Source organism: Hyaena hyaena, unplaced genomic scaffold (assembly GCF_003009895.1).
Source record: "Hyaena hyaena isolate Hyena2069 unplaced genomic scaffold, ASM300989v1 scaffold_742, whole genome shotgun sequence".
NCBI classification, from domain to species: domain Eukaryota; kingdom Metazoa; phylum Chordata; class Mammalia; order Carnivora; family Hyaenidae; genus Hyaena; species Hyaena hyaena.
This window is the reverse complement of record NW_024081370.1, coordinates 20,928-33,826: the sequence shown is the minus strand read 5'-3', so window position 1 is coordinate 33,826 and position 12,899 is coordinate 20,928.

Here is a 12,899-nt window from a genome sequence, read left to right as displayed (position 1 = left end):
ATTCAACATATTAGAAGTCGAGTTTGCATTATGAGGGGATACCAGAGAATCAAGACTTAAGTTTTCTAATGTGAGAATCATTTTTCTAACCTCCAGAGTATCTCCAATACACTCTGAAATTTACCTGATAGCCAGAAGGGAGATAAAGCATCACATTTCTAAAATTACAGATAGAAAATAGAATAAATTCCATTGCAAAATTAGATGTAGGTACTTAGAGAATCATTTTCTAAAAGCTATATTGTTAAAGTAATAAAATTCAGCAAGCTGAATGTTAGATCTATAAATTCACTGTATCCCTTCATTACAGAAAGACATAATGAGAAAATCAAACAGTAAATCTATCAATGTTTTGACCAAGAGCAAATTCGAGGAAAGGAGGAAATCCTGCAAATATCAAGGGGCTACCAGTGGCTTGAGAAATTCCAGTAGGCTAATGTAGAGAATATTCTCTTACCAAACGTCCCACTGAGAATGTTCTTATGGGAAGAGCAAGGGCAGGAAAGTACTGCATCTTTTAACACCTCAATGTAAGGACTATTTACTTTCCCAACCTATCCTTTTTAGCTCATTAGCGGTTGGCACAATTGCAGTATTTTATTACATTACCAGTATTTTATTTATTACAGATAGATAGAAATGGGGCCACCTGGATAACTCAGTCAGTTAAGCATCTGACTTTGGCTCAGGTCATGATCTCACACTCATGGGTTTGAGCCCTGCATCAGGCTCTGTGCTTATAGCTCAGAGTCTGGAGCCTGCTTCAGATTCTGTGTCTCCCTTTCTCTGTGCCCCTCCCCCACTTGTGCTCTGTGTCTCTCAAAAATAAATAAATAGTAAAAAAAAATGTCAGATTGTTCAGAAGACTCTAATTTCCTGGAATTTTAAAGTTTCCAAATATCTTCACAACTTTCTAATATAACTTTTCAGTACCATGCATATAACCGCAAATCAACAAATTTGTTACCATCATGTTGCTAAGTCTTCCTAATTCAATATTTCTTAAAGTGTGGGCCAGAGAACAGGACATTTATATTCCTCCAACTTCTTTGCTACCTCATGAATTTCAGTAAAATAGAAATTAGCCTTTTCTGGACACATTTTAGGAAAACTTAGCCTAGCAATTCTGACGACATGAAAAAAGCCCGAAAGACAATGAAAATCACTGTTTTCTCTCTTACTCTGTTACCACCAGAGGTCCTCTTATTTACAAGATATAATACAAATGGTAAACTGCAAAAGGTAACTAGACTCTCTCCCAAGATTAGCAAAAATTACATTGCTCATTGTTCTGCCGTTGTGTCCATGTGCATAATCTTCTCTTTTCAGTTCCACTTTGTAATCCTCCCAGTCAGCTGCTAGTGATGCCATAGAGTTGTTTCATTAAAAAAAAAAAAAAAGTCAGATGGAAGATCACAACCATATAATCATATTAACACACGGCCCTTTTGCGTAAATACAATACAGCCTCAAGCCTGGATATATCCCAAGCATTAAGGGTTTGAGAGAAAAATGTGCTTGAAATAAATGGCTTTTATTGAATAGTCTTAATAGTTGCATTTCTCAAGCCCTGAACACTGTAGTTTGTGTGCCTCTAAGGACTTTCCTTACCAGGTTGAACTAGGTACTAGATGACATTTTGTGTAAAATGAAAGTATCCCTGAGAAGGCTAAGTGTAACATTAATTCAACTCAATTTGAAACATCTTAGAAAGATTTCTATAACACCAGAAGCTTTGTCCACTGGGTACTGAATGCATGCAATTTTGACATTTCACTGAAGAGGAAGTTTGATTATACACTAAAGCGTAAATTCAGATTTAAATAATGGTTTACATTTGTGTAACATGTATTTTCTTTCTTCTGAATTTAGGGGAGGTGCTAAGAACAAGCCAGGTAAAATTGGTGTAGTAAATCCACACTGTTTTATACCCTTTTAAGTGCATATACATAGTAGCAATATGAAAGAAAAAACATGAAAGAGAAAAATCAAAAGAGCAAACACTATTCTAATATAAACTTATTTGTAAGCTGGAAATGAAATATAAATATCAAACAGTGAGGAAAATGAAGCCAAAGTCTTGCTGAATCTCAGGTTAAGAAGGTAGTAGTAGATTGAAATTTACTTACAGGAGTTAACAGGAACCACAAGAGTCTTTCATATGCTTGAGGTCTAACCTAAGACAGAAGCTAAAAACAACTGCTGTTGATGGCCATCTGTGGCTTCGGCTCATAGGAACCTGTGGCTAGAAGTGATGGGAGGATATATACACCGTTTCATAAATAAGAAATAAACCGAGTTTGGCTTTGTAATAAGTATCCACAAGGTAGAAAAATACACAATTATATACCTGCTTCTAGATGCTGATTCTTACAAAACATGGAGCGAGAGAAAAATCAAATAGTAGGAAGGAAAGAGACAGAGAGGAGGATAGAATTCTTTCTAATCAAAATGAGCCTACAAACCAAAATTTGAATTATTTGAAGAAAGAGGCACATATCAATAACAAAGCAACTGAAAATCAAATGAAGTCAAATTATAGGTGTTGGATGGAGAGTAGAATACAGTAAAAAAACTATCAGTATTAAACGGAAAAACAATGAGTAACTGTTCTTTGTGTCTGGAAAGAGGGGGATCTGTGATTCAAAACCATGGACAAAACTTAAGACTTCAATAACCAGGAAGATAGAAAGCATATCCAATGAACTAACAAATCTGGCCAAAGAAATATGCAGGCATAATGGTGAAATTGACAACCGGCTTTTTGTGTCAATATATGATAAATGTGGGATGAGAGCTACAGTGAGAACAATTCTGAATTTAAAGGAAAGCAAGTAGAACTTAAAGGAAATATACAGTATTAAGACATGCTAGATTACAAATGAAACCATCTCATGTTTCTAGACTTTCCAGCTCCGGTCTCAGGGTAAAGATTAAATCAAGTGTGTGCCTCTAAGACCTACAGTTAAGAGCACAGAGAGGTTTATGGGAGTGTCCAGTAAGACAAAGACTTTCTAAGAATCTTACCAGTATTGTCCCAAAACAAGATCACATATAGCTCTAAGTAAATAGAAGTCTTTTCCTTTTTTTAATGTTTATTTATTTTTGAGATAGAGAGCCAGAGAGAGTGCCAGTGAGCATGAGTGGGGGAGGTGCAGAGAGAGAGAGGGATAGAGGATCTGAAGCACAATAACGCAGAGCCCAATGTGGGGCTGGAACTCATGAACCATGAGATCATGACCTGAGCCATGGTTGGATGCTTAACCACTGAGCCACTCAGGTGCACCAATAGAGATCTAGTTCTAAAGAATTATGGATGTGGCTTTTGGGACATTGAGGAAATCTCAATCAGATTCATAAACAATCCAGAATATTTTTAAGGGCATTATAACAGGCTCAACTATAGGGAATAGAGATTGTTCAAAATAAAAAGAAGCTTCTGGGATCCCAGTTTTCTATGGTCAGGAAATAGGCCAAGAATGCCTTTCAGAGAATAAATGGACCCTTATTAGGGTTCATCTCCTTACTCTGGAAAAAGGAGACTCTGGCAACATGCATATGGCTGAATTTCAGAACTTCTGTTGAGTAGTGACTGGTATATGCCTCATCCCATTTCTCTCTTTTTTGATTGGGTATGGCTATTTTAATTATTGTGTCCTTGTCTTACTACTATATGTTGAGTGTATAGAGCATGAGTAACTTGTCCTTTTTCTTTATAAGTCTCTAGATCATGAGTGGCTGTACCTGAAGAACTGCATATGAGGAGTCTACCTATTCACCTAACCTGTTGCAGATAATAAAGTCATGATGAGATAAAATTATGGGATTATAGGGAGACAATAAGTATACTTTGGACACTAAGTATACTTTGCATGTGGGAAAACATGAGTCATTTGGTCTAGATGATGAGTACCACAATAAACGGTTTCCATAATGCCTCCTCCCCCAAATAACACTTGTATCTGTCCACACCCTTCTGAGGTACTGTTGTAGCTTCTCCCATTCACAGGTGGAGTCTAGTTTTCCACCACCTGGAGTTTGGCCTAGCCTTGTTCTTTCTTTAATAAACTTTTGGAGAAATTGGGCAAATTTGAAGTCTAGATCTTAAGAGACTTTGCAACTTCTGTTTTCAACCTTTTGGACTGATATCTTCATCATATGGATAAGCCAAACATAACCTACTGAAAGATAACAGGCTACATAGCTGAAGAACAAGTGACGCAAGCCAACAGTCACCAACAACTGTCACATGGGTAAATGAGAGCTTCTTGAAACACACTTCCCAGCTGAGCTGACTTAACCTGCATGAGTGATTCCTGGCAAATTAGTGGAAAAATCAGCCAGTGAGGCACAGGCCAAATTGAAGGATCATGAAGACGTAAATAATCATTTTAATCATAAAGTCTGGCTAAGGGCCAAGGGGAGTAGTTATTATAAGCAACAGATAAATGATACTCAAAACTATTAGATAAAGTAAAATCTAGCCAACACCCAAAGAGAATTAGTGAACAGGAATATAATACAGGACATTTACTCAGAATAAAGCACAGATAAGTAATTTTTTAATATGAAAAAAAGCATGAGACATGTAAACCAGCTTAAAAGAGGCATCATAGATGACTTAGGGGTTCCAGAAGAAGAAAATGAAGGGAATAGCACAGCAGAAACATACAGAGATAACTTTTGAGAACTACGTTATAAAACTGCATTCTGCATACCAGGGGTATATGTAGATAAACCCAAACCTAGAGAACATTACAGTGAGACCATGGCATATAAGTATTAAAGAGATTAATAAGAAGTATTAATTTTTAAGAGAATGCATTTTTAAATGTCAGAAAGGAAAGATACATCACCTATTGAAGAACATCAAACCAACAAAAAACATTTTCAATGCCACCATAGATGCCAATAATGAAGTAGTATAATCAAAATGTAGAAAAAGAATTCAATGTAGGATTTTATGTACAACTAAACTCAATTTTATAAGCAAAATCAAGAAAAGTTTCATACACACAAATGTTGACATGAAAACTCACAGAATATCTCCAAATGAACAAGGAAAATATGTATCAAATTGATCTAGAGGAAAGGCATAGAACATAAGAGCATCACTGTGAACAGAAATAGATAAAACACATCACGGAATTTAAATAATTACTAACTAAAAATGATAACTGAACTTTGCCATTTCTATGAGGATGCAAGTTCCATGATGATTTTGTTTATCTCTGGGATGTAAGCTTTAGTGTTTGTAACATAGTAAGTTTCAGTAAATATTTATTAAATAAAGACGTTAGGTCCTTAGTCATGAGAATTAAAGGTACAGCTTAGGGAATAAAGTCAATGGTATTATAATAGCCTTGTACAGTGACAGATAGTAACTACACTTGTGAACGTAGCATAATCTATAAACTTGTCACATAACTATGCTGTATACTTGAAACTAATACAACGTGTATGCTAACTAAACCTCAATAAAAAAAGACTCAGGATAAAAAGGCTAAAACTATTGAAAATCTAGATTTAGCAGAGAAAATAGTCAGCTATCAATTTAAATAATTAAGAATTTTACTAAAAATAGTAATATAACCTACAGAGTCTAATAAAAGGCAGAAAAGGAGAGGTAAAAGATGCAGGAAAAAAGATAGTAACTAGAAACACTAAAATCAGGCAGTAGAAATGAATTAAATATATCAATAACCATAATTCATATAAATATTTTAAGTTCACCTACTATGTTATCAAGATACTAAAATTGGAGGAAATAAACAGCAGTCACATGTTTGTTACTCAAGAGACATAACTAAAACAAGTATACAAGAAAGTTGAAAAAACATAAAAAGTGAAATATCAGTAAGTCACCAAAACAAAAATGAATAAGATAGCACTTAAGATAAGAAGTCATTAGTATCGATAAAGCAGTACAATATGCAGCAGTCATTTTTCAATCTCTGTATGTTTCGCTTTGCTGCAAGTCAGTCACACTTACCCCTGTTAGCCTCTTGCCTTTGAGCACTGTAGCAAGCTAACTCTTGCAGAGAATCAGAGTGGTTGGTAGTCTTTTACCACAGAGATACCTTCAGCTAGTACTCAACTGTTACTACCTTTGAAGTACAACTTATGCTGCAGAGTTCATCAAATGATTAAGCAAAGCAATCTGAGATGTCACCAAAATTGTGTCCTTTCTGGGCTTCTTTCTTTTTCTGCTTCCCCCATATCCTCCTCCCCTTTTTTTTTCTGGGAGTACTTTCTTAGTAAATCACCTGTATTTGAATTTTTGGCTCATTATTTACATCTGTAGGAATCTATTCTAAGACAACTACATAATTTAAGTTTAAGAAGTAACTGACTATTGGGACGGCTGGGTGGCTCAGTCAGTTAAGTGTCTGACTTTGGCTCAGGTCATGATCTCACAGTTTCTGAGTTTGAGTCCCATGCCAGGCTCTGTGCTGACAGTTTGGAGCCTGGAGCCTGCTTCAGATTCTGTGTCTCCCTCTCTCTCTGCCCTTCCCCTGCTCGCACTCTGTCCTCTGTCTCTCACTCTCAAAAATAAATAAACACTAAAAAAAAATTTTTAAAGTAACTGCTTATGAAGTGGAAAGTTGAAAAGAGCATTGCTCCCACACTAATAACATGAAAATGCCAGATAAACTACAAAATCATGACTTTTCCTGAACCTATCCGAGAACTGAGATCTCAGGGCAACCAATTAGCTTGGAATTCCAGGAACAATGTCTCTAAGCAGACAGGACACACACATTAAAACACACATGGCAAAGCATGAGAAAAAGAGACACCTGTGTCATACAAGTAGAACTCCAGGCACCTGGGTGACTGTCAGTTAAGCATCGGACTCTTGGTTTAGCGTCGGGTCATGATCTCACAGTTTCATGGGGTAAGTCCCACACGGGGCTCCACGCTGACAGTGTAGAAACTGCTTGGGATTCTCTGTGTCCTTTTCTCTCTGCCTCTTCCCCACTCCGTGCTCTCTGTCTCTCAAAATAAATAAACTTAAAAAAAAAAAAGATCCGAGTATGGGCTAGCATAAGAGTAGCTAACTCCTGGGAGCCACACTGGAGCATTCATACTACCGGCAGGCTTTTCCCCACAAATCTCTGCTCGGCCTCAAAGAGGGAATGGGACACGTTGGGAATAAAAGAAACTCTCTCAAGATTGGGCAGGTTTGGATAAGGAGAGCATCCAACACCAGGGGAAAGGCATAAATTCCCATTTAAAAGTTTCTCCTCTGCGGAACAAAAACCTTAAATTGCTGAGATGTTGGAGCACAAAGCACCACTCCAGGACACACTTACAGATGAAGCTGAGAAAAGGTAAAAATAAAAACTTTTACCTCTGGAGTAGGAATAGGAAATTGTCCTGGGGCCAGACCATTAGAGGTCTCCTGCCACTAGGGAAGGGCCAGGAAACTCCCACACAATACCCACTCTTGAGCCATAGCAGAATTTGGCTTACATGGGTAGTAAGGCAGGTTTACTAAGAAAATTCCAAACTTGAGGCCAAGTTTTACGCCGGACCAAAACAAAGAGATTATCCCCCTGCCCCTTAAAACCAGGATCACAACACAAAGTAGGAAGTAGCAATCTACCACTGGGGACAACATGCACCCAGGCACCCTGTCTGGTGCAAGAGCAACAGGGAAGCCAAAAAGCTGAGGACAGAGAAGGAGAATTAAGAAAAACACTCTGGTTCCATACAAATTTTGGTATAGAACCAGAGTGGTTTTCTTAATTCTCCTTATCGACTAAACTTTATATGGAATCAGAGGAGATTCCAAACATCCAAGGAAATCCTGAAAGAACAAAGCTGGAGCTATCACAATTCCAAATTTCATGATATACTACACAGCTGTAGTAAACAAAACAGCAGGATGCTGGCACAGAAATAGACACATAGATCAATGAAACAGAGTGGAGAGCCCAGAAATAAATCCGCAATTATATGGTCAATTAATCTGTGACAAAGGAGGCAAGAATATACAATGGGGAAAAGAGTTTCTTCAATAAATGGTGCTGGGAAAACTGGAGAGCTACATGCAAAAGAATGAAACTGGGCCACTTTCTTACACCATAGACAAAAATAAACTCAAAATGGATCACAGACCTAAATGTGAGACCTGAAACCATGACAATCCTAGAAGAGAACAGAGGCAGTGATTTCTCTGAGATCGGCCACAGAAACATTTTACTAGATATGTTTCCTGAGAAAGAAGGAAACAAAAGCAAACTTACCCTATTGGGACCACGTCAAAACAAAAAGCTTCTGCCCAGCAAAGGAAATCATCAACAAAACAAAAAGGCAACCTACTGAGTGGCAGAAAATGTTTGCAACTGATATATCAAATTAGGGGTTAATATCCAAAATACATAAAGAACTTGTATAACTCAACATTAAAAAAACAAACAATCCAATTTTAAAATGGGCAGAGAAACTAAATAGACATTTTCCCACAAAAGAGATACAGATGGCCAACAGACACATGAAAAGAGGTTCAGCATCACAAATCATCAGGGAAATGCAAATCAAAACCACAATGAGATATCACCTCATGTTTGCTTGAATGGCTAAAATCAAAATGACAAGGAATAACAAGTGTTGGCAAGGATATAAACAAAAGGAACGCTCGTGCACAATTGGTGAGAATGCAAATTGGTACAGCTACTATGGAAAACTATGGAGGCTCCTCAAGAAATTAAAAATAGAAATACCATAACATTCAAGAATTCTACTACTGGGTATTTACCCAACGAAAACGAAAACACCAGTTCAAAAAGATATATGCACCCATGCTTATTGTTGCATTATTTACAATAGGCAAGATACAGAAGCAACCTAAGTGTCCACTGATAGATAAAGGGATAAGTAATATGTGGAGTGTGTATACACACACACACACACATACACAAACATATGTATATATCTATATATATACACACATGTGTAATGAATTATTATGCACTCAAAAAAAGTATGAAATTGTGCCATTTGTGACAACATGGATGGACCTAGAGGGTATTATGCTAAGTGAAATAATTCAGACCATAAAAGACAAATACCATATAATTCCACTCACAGGGGAAATCTACAAAAAAACAAAATCAAAAAACAAATAAACAAAAAAGCAGAATCAGACCTAAAAATACAGAGAATCTATAAATGCTAGAGGGGAGAAAATGAGGGGTTGGGCAAAATGGATTAAGGGGTGTGGAAGATACAGGTTTCCTCTTATAGAATGAATAAGCCATGGCAATAAAAGCCACTGAATAAGGAATATAGTCAATAATGTCATAATAGCAATGTAACAGGACAGCTGGTAGCTACACTTGTGGTAAACAAGCATAATATATAAACTTGTCAAATCAAGTTGTATACCTGAAACTAATGTAGCATTGTGTGTCAGATACACTCATATTTAAAAAAAATATTTAAGAGAAAGGAAAACACTATGGCAACCCAGTCTACCCTAAGGTATTACGTGAAGAATTTAAAGTGGTGACACACTGATGATAACCATAGCAACAACATAATCCCAAACCACATAACCTCATGACTAGATTGACACAAATCTCTACATTAACAGCTAGCAGAGATACACACACATTTCTTTTCTTTTCTTTCTTTTTTTTTTTTTTACAAATAGTTTATTGTCAAGTTGGTTTCCATATAACACCCAGTGCTCATCACCACAAGTGCCCCTCTCCGTGCCCATCCCCCCTCACCCCCCACATCCATGAGTCCTCAGTTTGTTCTCAGCATTCAAGAGTCTCTTATGGTTTGCATCTTCCCCTTTCCCCCACTATTTCCCCCCTTCTTCTCTCCCATGGTCCTCCTTTAAGTTCCTCCTAATCCCCCTATACATGCAAACATATGATATTTGTCCTTCTCTGCCTGACTGATTTCGCTCAGCATAACACCCTCAAGGTCCATCCATGTTGCTACACAAGGCCAGATTTCATTGTTTCTCATTGTCATGTAGTATTCCATGGTATAGATAAGCCACATCTTCTTGATCCATTCGTCCGTTGATGGACACTTAGGCTCTTTCCATGTTTTGGCTATTGTTGAGAGTGCTGCTATGAACATTGGGGTACATGTGCTCCTATGCCTCAGCATTTCTATATCCCTTGGGTAAATTCCTAGCAATGCTATTGCTGGGCCATAGGGGAGTTCTACTGTTAATTTTTTGAGGAACCTCCACACTGTTTTCGAGAGGGGCTGCACCAGTTTACATTCCCACCAACAGTGCCAGCATCTAGTTTACTGATTTGCTCATTTTAGTCACTCTGACTGGTGTGAGGTGGTATCTCAGTGTGGTTTTGATTTGTATTTCCCTGATGAGGAGGGATGCTGATTATCGTTTCATGATACACACACATTTCTATACCAAAATGGCTATTTACCTTAGTCTGTATTGTGCTGCCTTGATGTCCAGAATCAATAAAAGGAAATTACAAGATACACAAAAAATTAGGAAAGATAAACCCACTACAATACACCAATCAAATCAAACTCAGAAAGACCTCAATGTTGTAATTATCAGTAATAAATTTAAAAGAATTGTGATTCATAGTTTTAAAATTCTAAGTGTAATTTCCTTGTCTTCAAAACGGGGAGTTTGAAAAGCATCCGATTCATATGGTTTTTGTGCAAATTTAACAAAATAATGGTAGTAAGACATACTTTAAAAAATTCCCAACACTTACAGTAAAAGATAGTTGTAGTCACTGTTACCTTGGGCACTTAAATAAAAGTTCACTAGTTTTATTCCAAAGCTTCCTGAGAATATCTTTAAGCCTCACCTCTCCCACTCCAAGCTGATTACTTGTATCTTTTGCTATGGGTTTTTCATCAGGAAGGAGAGATGAAATAGTAGCTAAGCTTCTTTCTCTACTCTGTTAGTATCTTGGCTATTGGTAACTCTCCCAGTTCTCTATTCAAAAAACACCAAGCAGGCTTTTCCTCACAAAAAAATCAGAAACCCCAGTGTAGTCTATATCTGTGTTGTTATGATAGAACTCAAAATTCAATTTTCCACTTTTTATCTTATTTCTATTTGTCCCTACTATAAAACCAAATAGGGTAGACAGCACCACATATCAATTTAAGATATTATTTGCAATATACCTTTGAATCTTTTCCTTAAAATCTATGTCGTTTTTACAAGTAAATTTCAGTTAAAAGACTGTATTCATACACTGATAATCAGGGATACCCAGTGGCAATGATGAATACTGTGCCCAAAAAAATTCAAGGTTTTCATTCAAGAGGTAGAACCTGAATTACAGAATCAACTTTCTTCCACTAATATTTTCAGAATGTGTATTACCCTTTTATTTATTTTTTAAGGAGGAGAATTTTTTATATGTTTTAAAGTCTATTTCTTTTGAGGGAGGGAGAGAAAAAATTCCAAGCAGGCTCCACACTGTCAGCACAGAGACTCAGGTGGGGCTCGAACTCACAAACCAGGAGATCATGACCTGAGTTGAAACCAAGATGATTAACCAACTGAGCCACACAGGAACCCCTATTTGTTTATATTTTTAAATAATTTTTTAATGTTTATTTATTTTTGAGACAGAGACAGAGCGTGAGCAGGGGAGGAGCAGAAAAGAAGGACTCACAAAATACAAAGCAGGCTCCAGGCTCTGAGCTCTCAGCACTGAGCTCAATGTGGGTCTCAACTCCCAAACTGTGAGATCAAGACCTGAGCCAAAGTCGGACGCCTAACCGACTGAGCCACCCAGGTCCCCCTATTTTTTTATTTTTTAAGTGTTTATGTATTTATTTTAAGAGAGAGAGAGCCTGCACATACACATGAGCAGGGGAGGGGCAGAGGGAGAGAGAGAGAGAGAGAGAGAGAGAGAATCCCAAGCAGGCTCCCTGCCATTGGCACACAGCCAGATTGGGGGCAGGGGGGTCAGTCTCACAAACCATGAGATCATGACCTGAGCCAAAATCAAGAGTCAAATGCTTAACTGACCAAACCCCGCTCCCTGCTCCCTTTTATTTTTATTTTGCTTGAGTGAGTTCTCTTGATATATACTATGCCTTGTAATATAGTCTTCAGTTAATAAAATATATAGGATTCAAGCAACCATGTCTATTGGTCTAAGTTTAGATTTTCCTTAAATTTTTATAACCAGGCTGCATTTATGCTGGGAATACCATTGGCCAGCTATTTGTATCCAGCAGATATAGGGAGTATATCTAACATATGGTAACTTTGTGGTTGCTGTAGTTCTTTCAAAAGTGATTTACCAAAATTAAAGTTATGCACATATACACAAGTTTCTCTACTTTGCCCTAGTCTTCTCTTTAAATTGGGTTTACTTTTTAACCTAATTAAGGAAGGATAATCCCAGAATTGTTGATACCATGTAGTTCATTGCCCTCATTTAGAGAGGATAAGTGGTCTCCCCACATAAATGGCAAAGGTAGGATTGCAACCCAAGGTCATGTGACTTGAGTCCATCCTCCAGAGAATCCTGCCTCGCTGCCTCTCAAAATTCTGTAGCTAGTCTAACTCTGCTACTGATTGGATGAGCTTGGGAAAGCCTCCTCATTTCTCTAACACATAGCTTCCTCATATAGAAAATGGGGAAAATTCTGTGGCTCTCTGACAGCATCATTCTGAGAATTGAGTTGCTATTTGAAAACACATACAACAGTGCTTGGTACACTGTAAGCACTGGAAAGGTGCTGGCTAAAGTAAGTTCTGTTACTTTGAATACTACCCTTGAGTTTTCTTATTGATCTCACTAAACATTTTGATAGGTAGCTTTAAAATTGTTCAGTGCAAACTGTAATTAAATAAAAGAACAATTGTTAGTCTGTGGCTGGAGTAACTCAGAACACTGCCATGAAATCCCCTTGCAGTT